This window comes from Ovis aries, chromosome X (assembly GCF_016772045.2).
Source record: "Ovis aries strain OAR_USU_Benz2616 breed Rambouillet chromosome X, ARS-UI_Ramb_v3.0, whole genome shotgun sequence".
NCBI lineage: Eukaryota > Metazoa > Chordata > Mammalia > Artiodactyla > Bovidae > Ovis > Ovis aries.
The window spans coordinates 65,676,539-65,686,908 of NC_056080.1; positions in this window are offsets into that span (position 1 = coordinate 65,676,539).

Genomic DNA, 10,370 nt, shown 5'->3' on the forward strand with positions numbered 1-10,370 from the left:
TTACCTGTTCTTTCATCAAAGTCTTAGACTTTTCAGTGTACAGGTTTTTTACCTCTTTGGTTACATTTATTCCTAAGTTTGTTTTATACTTTTGACACTATTAAGAAGGAAATTGTTTTATTAATTTTTTTGGATACTTTAGCATATATTGCTTTTGTATCCTACAACTTTACTGAATTTGTTTATTAGTTTTAACAGTTTCTGGCAAAGTATTTAGGGTTTTTTATATATAACATCATGCCATCCGCAAATAGGGCAGTTTTGCTTCTTCCTTTCCAATATGGATGCCTTTTATTTCTTTTTCTGGCTAACTCCTCCAGTGAAAACTTCCAGTATTATGTTGGATAGAAGTGATGAGAATGAGCTTTTTTTTTTCTTATTTCTGATCTTAGAGGAAAATATTTGAGATTTTCACTGTTAAGCATGATGTTAGCTGTAGATTTATCATATATAGCCTTTATTATGTCAAGTACATTTCTTCTATACTTAATTTGTTGACAATTTTTATTACAAAAGCATATTAACTTTTTTCTGCTTTTGTTGAGATAATCATATAATTTTTATCCTTCATTCTGTTAATGTGGCATATTACATTTATTGATTAGCATATATTGAGCTATCCTTGTATCTAAGGATAAATCACACTTGGCCATGATGTATAATCCCCTTAATTTGCTCTTGAATTTGGTTTGCTAATGTTTGTAGGGGATTTTTGCATCTATGTTCATCAAGGATATTGGGCTGTGATTTCTTTTCTTGAAACGTCTATTTGTCTTTGGTATGAAGATAATGCTGGCCTCTCAAAAGAAATTGGGAATTTCCTCTTCTTCAACATTTTGGAAGAGTTAGAAAACAATCAATAGATTGATAGGTATATCAGCAATATAAAGTTGGATAGTGACTGGTTGTTTATCAGGCTCTGAACAAGACAATACCATAGTGCTTTGTTTTAGTCTTTGTGCCTGTCCCAGACCTACAATAGACATTGGAGCAGGCCTAGTTGGCCATGCTTTAGGCCAGTGTTGAGAACTGATGATAGAAACATCAGCTCTAGTATCTATTAAACTCTGAAAGTTTTTGCCACTTATATTGACTTGACAAGTGGGTCTGGATTTCAAAATATTTTCAGTGAGAAAAATACGGGCCTGGCCTGTGTGTCCAAATCCCCCAGAGCCCCATTTTTTGTTTGAATGTCTATACCCACATATAAGGTAGAATTAAAAGCTTAGCAATTCTATCCCCTTTAGAAACCTTCCAGGGAAGAGTATTAGAGACCATAACTTTCAATTCTCCTTCTGTAATTCCGGTATGAATTTGAACTTCCTGGGAAGTTAGTCTTGATCTTCCTAGCAATAATCCAACTGTCCCCTGTGGAAGCAGTCCAAATATTCCTGTTGAAATAATAGTTGGTGTCTCTCCATGATTAACAACAATATCCTGACTACTACTTATATCAAGGGCTGTGTTTCCTTGGGTTGCTGGGGATAATTCCACGACAAGGCGTGGTAATTCTGACTGTTGTTGTTGCTGGCAGGAGTAATTGGGAAAGATATTTGTGGAGTCTGAACAGGATAGGCTCCCTTGTTTGACAGGGCTGGGAGCTTGCCCCGGAGGCTGTTTCCCCAAAGGAGGGAGCCATCCTTATGAAATTTAGAACAGAATTGACTTGCCCAGTGGTTTCCTTTTTTACATTTTGGGCAAAGGCCAGGGACATTCCCTTTTTGTGGATTACCTTTTTGAAAGTTCCCTTTTTTGAACTTACATTCAACTCTAGTATGTCCAGGTTTCCCACAATAAAAATAAGTGCTGGGGAATTTAGGAAGTCATAATCCTGCCATAGCCTGAGCTTATAAATCAGCTTTAAAGGATTCAGTTCCCACTCCCTGGCATAGCTTAACATAATCATTCAAACTAGCTTTTCCTTTAAATGGGTTCATTACTTTCTTGCAATCAGTGTTAGCATTATCATAAGCCAACAATTGTAATATGACATCTGTGGCCTTGGCATTTGTAACTTGTCGGCAGATTGTCTCTTGTAATTGGGCAATAAATTCAGTATAGGGCTCCTTAGGCCCCTGGACAACTTTTTGAAAGGAAACAGAAGTCTGGCCTTTTGACTCTATGTTCTCCTAGGCCCTCAAGCAACACCTTCACAATAGTTCTATGGCTTGATCATTCATACATATTTGGTCTTGCACTCTCCCCCATGGACCTGTCCCCCATAAGTTGTTCTAACAAAATAGGAATATTATGAGTCTGATTATGTGTAGCCAGAGTCTCAGCATGATACTGCCACCAAGTTCTAAATTGAAGAAATTCCCCTGGGGCTAAGACTGCTTTTGCTAATGTCAACCAATCTGCTGGAATGAGGCAATTGCCCTCTGCCACACTCTGAACTATTCCCACCATAAACAGGGAATTTACACCATAGTTTTGTACTGCTTGTTTTAACTCCTTTAGGATTTTAAAAGGAAAAGGTTCTTGAACAGCCTCATAGACTCCATTAGGGTTATTAGGATTGACACCCGGAGCTATCCTCTCATGAATAGCCATGGGAAAGGCAACACAAAAAGCCTCTAAATCTCTTTCCCCTTGTTCTTGTAAAATTCCTTTCTGTATGGATGAAAGATGAGGAGTGGGCATAGACTCTGGACTGAAGATGTTCCGCAAAAGCAGGTATGGAGGTGGAAGGAGGTGGAGGAAAAACTCCTTCATCATCCTCCTCGAGTGCCAAGAGAGCAGGTTTTGCAGATGGTTTGCCCTTTCCCTCAGACTTCACATACTCTGAATGTTGAGGTTTATCAAGAGAATTCATCAAAAGATTCAGAAGTCTGCAAAGGTTCCAGTACTGACTTAATTAATGCCCACATACTCCAAATAGAAAGAGGGAGCGGAGTTCCTTTTGCATGCTCTTTCTTTAACTCAGCTCCAACCTTTTCCCAGACTTTTTCCCCCAGACTTTTAAATCTAAGGTTCCTATCAACAGGAACCAGCAGCAGTATTTATTCACTTCTTGCAACAATTCTAATAATCACCCTTCATGAATAGAAGCTCCTCCTGCCTTCAGGAGCTGTCTTAATAAACAAAAATATGGGTGATAGTGTCCTGCACTGTCAACATTTCTCATTTTAACCCTAATTAAATCCCTGAGGACTTACCAGCAGGAATTTTCAGAGGCCTCTCAACCATCTCAGGTTCTGCATCACTGTAGTTTCACTTTTGCTCATAGTGGTCTTTCTCTCCAGCCCCACATTGGGTGCCAATTGTTGCCCTAATGGTCTGGGAGTGAGCAACAAGAATGAAGACAGAACACAAAATTGAGTGCAATGGCTCAGAGGACCTGCAGCCTCTATTGGACTGAAGGGCAGAGTACAGTCTAAGTCCAGTTTTTATTCCTAATTGCAGACTACAAGACTTTCTCAAGTCTTATCTTTTTCAAGACACATACTGTGTTAATCACCTACTCCTAAATGTCATGGACTACACTGACATAGTCCAGATCTCCTTGTGTTTAGGCTGTTCCCTTTTGGGCTAGTCTCAGGAACAATTAGACAGCATTCATGCCTGATGCCGACCCGGCGTTTCAAGGTCCATGCTTTTATGATTCCAGTCATACTCCCTTCTGGATCTGACCCTGGATTTGCAAAAAAGCTATTATTCTAAGAAAGACATGAAAAATAATCCTATCAACACAGTTTCTTAATATATTCTGTTTTTCCAGTGCTATTTCTGTGAAATTTCTCAAGGCTGTGAAATTACATTATCAGAAATTCCCACTACACAAAGTATTGGAGTTTCAGCTTCAGCATCAGTTCTTCCAATGAATATTAAGGATAGATTTCCTTTAGGATTGACTGGTTTGTTCTCCTTACAGTCCAAGGGACTCTCAAGAGTCTTCTCCAACACCACAGCACAAAAGAGTCAATTCTTCAGCATTCAGCCTTCCTTGCGGTCTGAATCTCATATCCATACATGACTATTGGAAAAGCCATAGCTTTGACTAGATGGGCCTTTGTCGGTAAAGTAATGTCTCTGCTTTTTAATAGGCTGTCTGAGCTTGTCATAGCTTTTCTTCCAAGGAGCAAGCATCTTTTAATTTCGTGGCTGCACTCACCATCTGCAGTGGTTTTGGAGCCCAAGAAAACAAAATCTGTCACAGTTTTTGTTGCTTCCCCATCTATTTGCCATGAAGTGATGGGACTGGATGTCATGATCTTCATTATTTGAATGTTTAGTTTTAAATTAGTTTTTCACTCTCCTCTTTCACCTTCATCAACAGGATCTTTAGTTCCTCTTTGCTTTCTGCCATTAGAGTTGTATCATCTGCATATCTGAGGTTATTGATATTTCTCCTGGCAATCTGGATTCCAGCCTGTGCTTCATCCAACCTGACATTTAGCATGATGTACTCTGAATATAAGTTAAATAAGCAGGGTGACAATATACAGCCTTGACATACTCCTTTCTTAATTTAGAACCAGTCCATTGTTCCATGGCCAGTTCTAGCTGCTGCTTCTTGACTTGCATACACGTTTCTCAGAAGGCAGTAAGGTGGTCTGGTATTTCCATCTCTTTAAGAAATTTCTGCAGTTTGTTGTGATCCACAAAGCCAAAAATTTTAGCATAGTCAATAAAGCAGAAATAAATGTTTTTCTGGAATTCTCTTATTTTTTCTATGATTCAATGGATGTTGGCAATTTGATTTCTTGTTCTTCTGCCTTTTCTAAACCCAGCTTGAACAGCTGGAAGTTCACAGTTCATGTATTGTTGAAGTCTGGCTTGGAGAATTTTGAGCATTACTTTGCTAACATGTGAAATGAGTGCAATTGTGTGGTAGTTTGAACATTCTATGGCATTGCCTTTCTTTGGATTGGAATGAAAACTGACCTTTTCCAGTCCTGTGGCCACTGCTGAGTTTTCCATATTTACTTGTATATTGAGTGCAGAACTTTTACAGCATCATATTTTAGGATTTGGAATAGCTCAACTGGAGTTTCATCACCCCCACTATCTTTGTTTGTAGTGATGCTTCCTAAGGCCCTCTTATTTCACACTCCAGGATATCTGGCTCTAGCTGAGTGATCACATCATCATGGTTATCTGGGCCTTGAAGATCTTTTTGTACAGTTCTGTGTATTCTTGCCACCTCTTCTTAATATCTTCAGCTTCTGTTAGGTCCATACTGTTTATGTTCTTTATTGTCCCCATCTTTGCATGAAGTGTTCCCTTGGTATCTCTAATTTTCTTGAAGAGATCTCTAGTTTTTCCCTTTCTATTGTTTTCCTTTATTTCTTTGTATTGATCGCTGAGGAAGGCTTTCTTATATCTCCTTGGTATTCTTTAGAACTCTGCATTCAGATGAATATATCTTTCCTTTTCTCCTTTTCCTTTCACTTCTCTTTTTTTTTCTCAGCTATTTGTAGGGCCTCATTGGACAACCGTTTTGCCTTTTTGCATTTGTTTTTCTTGGGGATGGTTTTGATCACTGCCTCCTTACAAGATCACCAACGTCCATCCATAGTTTTTCAGACAATCTGCTCATCTATCGTATAATTCAAATGCTAAAAGGAGAAAACCTAAAACCCAGGCTACACTACCCAACAAGTTAAGCATTTAGAACTGAAGGAAAGATAAAGAGTTCTTCAGACCAGCAAAAACTAAAAAAAAGTTCATTATACTAAACAAACCTTCCACGAAGTGTTAAAGGGTCTTCTTTAAGCAAAAAAAAAAAAAAATTGCAAAAATAAATAAGAAATTTCAGGAAGGGAAAAATCACACTGTTAAAGCAAATATATACTAAAAGTTGAAGATCAATAAATTTAATGAGCAAATACAAAGATTAAAATTTGTAAATCACCTATAACTGCAGTAGACACTTAAGGCGGAGACATGAAGATATAAAATATGACATCAGAATCAAGAAAGAGAGAGATTAAAAAATGTAAATCTTTGGAATATGTTTGAACTATCAGTTTAATACAAGCAAACATAGTTATGTCAACAAATATGAATTCCATGGTATGCACAAATCAAAAACGTAAAATAGGTACACAACATCTAGAGTGAAAGGAATACAGATATATAACTCAAGAAAATCAGGAAACCACAAGGGAAGAAACTAAGAGAAGAAGGAAAGAATAGAGAATTGCAAAACCACCAGAAAACAAGTAACAAAGTGGCAATAAGTACATACCTATCAATAATCACTCTAAATGTCAACGGATTGAATGCTCCAATCAAAAGATATAAAGTGGCTGATTGGATTTTTAAAAAGACTCATCTATAACAGCCTACAAGAGGCTCATTTTAGAGCTAAAAGCATACACAAATGGGAAGTGAAAGGATGGAAAATGATACTCTGTGCTAATGGAAACAAAATGAAATCTAGGTAATAATATTCATATCAGACCATGTAAACTTTAAAATAAGGTATATAATAAAATGCAAGACAGGACATTATTTAATGATAAGGGGATAAATACTAGAAGAGGATATAATATGTGTAAACATATGCACCTAATATAAGAGCATCTGAATATAAAAGGCAAATATTAATAGAATATAAATTGACAATACTGCAATAATATTAATAGAAGGTGACTTTAACACTTCCATTACATCAATGAACAAATCATACAAACAGGAAATCAATAAAGAAGGAGCCTTAATAACACATTAGACCAGTTAGACCTAATAGACATCTACAGGACAATCCTGGAGTAGGAAATGGCAACCTACTCCAGTATTCTTGCCTGTAAAATTCCATGGACAGAATAGCTTGGCAGACTACAGTTAGTCCACTTGGTCAGAAAGAGTCAGACACAATTGAGCATGCACACACACACACATACACAGGACATTACATTAAAATATCAGAATACAAGTTTTCAATAACACATGGAATATAAAAGACTACATGAAGTGAAGTGAAAGTGTTAAGTCACTCATGTTCAACTCTTTGCAAACCCATGGATTGTAGCCTGCCAGGCTCCTCTTTCCATGGGATTCTCCAGGCAAGAATACTGGAATAGGTAGCCATTCCCTTCTTCAAAGGATCTTCCTGGCTCAGGGATTGAAATCAGATCTCCCACATTGCAGGCAGATCTGTACCTGGTGACAGATCTGAGCCACCAGGGAAGCACAAAACAAGTCTCAGTAACTTTCATAACATTGAAATGATGTCAGCATCTTTTCCAGCCACAATGCTATGAAACTAGAAATTAACTACAGAAAAAAAAAAAAACTCCAAAAAACACAAGCAAGTGTAAGTCCAACAGTATGCTACTAAAGAGCCAATGGATCATGGAAGATATCAAAGAATAAATTTTAAAAATGCCAAAAAAAAAACGAGAAAAGAAAACAGAAATAGAATATCCCTATGGGATACAGCAAAAGAAATTATAAGAAGTAAGTTTCTATTGATACAAACCTACCTCAGGAAACAAATATCTCAAATAAACAAAAAGAATAAACAAAACACAAATTAAGGACAAGAAATAAATCATAAAGATCAGAGCAGAAATAAATGAAATATAGACTAAAAACAGTAGAAAAGATATATGAAACTATGATGTGATTTTTTGAATAGGCAAAATTAATAGACCTTTATCAGACTCAACTAGAAAAAGAGAGGAATGAAATCAATAAAATCAGAATGAGAAGATTTACAACTAGTATCACAAAAATACAATCATAAGAATTACTATGAACAATTATATGCTAATAAAATATACAAGCTAGAAGAACTGGGAAAATTCCTAGAAATACAATCTCTCAGGATTGAAATAGGAAGAGATATAAAATATGAACACATGAATAACCAGCAATGAAAAAAATCAGTAACTTAAAAAAAAATTCCCAATAAATACAAGTCCAAACCCATATGACTTCAGAGGTGAATTCTACCAAATTTAAAGAAGTGTCAACAACCATCTTTTTCAAACCATTCCAAAAATTTGCAGAGGAAGAAACATTTCCAAACTCATTCTACAAGGTCAGCACTACCATGATATCAAAACCAGGCAAAGATATCACAAGGTCAATTTCACTGATGAACATAGATGTAAAATTATTTAACAAAATATTAGCAAACCAAAGTCAACAATACATTAAAAGGATCATACACCATGATCAAGCAGGATCTATCCCAAGGATGCAAGGAGGTTCAATATATGCAAACCAATTAATGTGATATTCTACATTAATAGATTAAAGAATAAAAATAATGTGATCAACACAGTAGATGGAGAAAATGCTTTTGACAAAATTTAACATCTAGTTAAGATAAAACTTTCAACAAAGTGGGTAAAGGGAACATAACTCAGCATAATAAAGGCCATATATAACAAGTCTGTAACTAACATCATACTCAACTATGAAAAGCTGAAAGCATTTCCTCTAGAATCAGTAACAAGAAAATGATACTCACTCCCACCACTTTTATTCAACATGCTATTGGAAAAGTTCTAGCCATAGCAACAAGACTAGGAAAAGAAATAAAGGGAATCTAATTTGGAAGAGAAGAAATAAAACTATCAATTTGCAGATGATGGCATGATACTGTACATAGAAACTCCTTAAAATGTCAACAACAACAAAAAAACACATAGATCTCACCAATGAATTGCATAAAGTTGCAGAATAAAAATTAATATAAAAAAACTTGGTACATTTCTATAAGCTGATAATGAAATACCAGAAAGAGAAAACAACAAGATGACCCCACTTAAAATTGCATCAAAAAATACCTAGAATAAACTTAATGAAGTAAAACATCTGTACTCAGAAACTATATGACATTGATGAAAGAAGCTGAAAAAGATACAAACAGGTGGAAAGATATAACACACTCATGGGTTAGAAGAACTAATATTGTTAAAATGACCATACTACCCAAGGCAATCTACAAATTCAATGAAAACCTTATCAAAATAACAATGACATTTTTCACAGAACTAAAAATAATTCTAAAATTTGCATGGAAGCACAAAAGATCCCAAATAGCTAAAACAATCATGATAAAGAACAAAGTTGTTCTTATCACTCTCCCTGATTTCAAAATGTACTACAGAGCTTTAGTAGTCAAAACAGTATGGCACTGGCACAAAAATATACACCATAGATCAACGGAAGAGAATAAACAACTCAGAAATTAACTCAAACTTCTATGAGCAGTAAACTTATATCAAAGGAGGCAAGAATATTTAATGGAGAAAAGACAACGTCTTCAATAAATGGTGTTGGGAAAATTGAAAAGCTACATGCAAAAGAATCAAACTGGATATGCTTTCATACCCTTTACAAAACTAAACTGAAAATAAAAACTTAAGCATAAGATTTGAAACCATAAAACTTCTAGAAGAAAATAAACAAAATATATGCTTTGGCATTGGTCTTGGTCATATTTTTTTTGGTATGTCTCTAAGACAAGGGAAACAAAGCCAAATAATAAACAATGGAACTGTATCAAACTAAAAAGAGTTTGCACAGTGAAGGGAACTATCAACAAAATGAAAATGACACTTAACAAATGGGAGAAGATATTTCCAAATAATATATATATCTTATAAGGGGTTAGTATCCAAAATACATAAAGAACACATAAAACTCAACATTAAAAAAGGCAATTAAAAATGGACAGAGGATATGAATAGACATCTTTCTAAGGAAGACATAGCAATTTTCCACAGGCACATGAAAAGATGATAAGCATCAGGGAAATGCAAATCAAAGTCACAAAGCAATCACCTAACACCTTTCAGAATGGCTATCATCAAAAAGACTACAAACAACAACTGTTGGTGGGGATGTAGAGAAAAGGGAATTCTTATGTATTGTTGATGAGAATGTAAATTGGAGCACTATGGAAATGATATGGAGGTCCCTGAGAAACTAAAAATATAATTAATATATGATCCAACCATTCCACTCCTAGATTTTTACCAAAATGAAACACTAATTAGAAAAGCTATGTGTACCCCTATGTTCATTGCATAGCCAAGATATGAAAGCAATATAAGTGCCAGTCAACAGGTGAATGGATAAACAAGAAGAAGATGTGTGTATATAGTATTATTCATTAATAAATAGGATGAAATCTTGCCATTTGCAACAACATGGATGGATGAATCTAGCAAAAGTTATGCTGAGTGGAATAGGTCACAGAGAAATAGATATATACTGTATGATTTCACTTACATGTGGAATTTTAAAAAGCAAACAAATGAGCAAACACAACAAAACAGAGCCAAAGTTATAGAAACAGAGTACAAATAGATTCAGAAAAACAGAACAAAAAGGTTCAGAACAAATAGGCCAGAGGGGAGAAATGTTGGGGCAAGGAAGCACATAGGTGAGGAAGACAAAGAAGT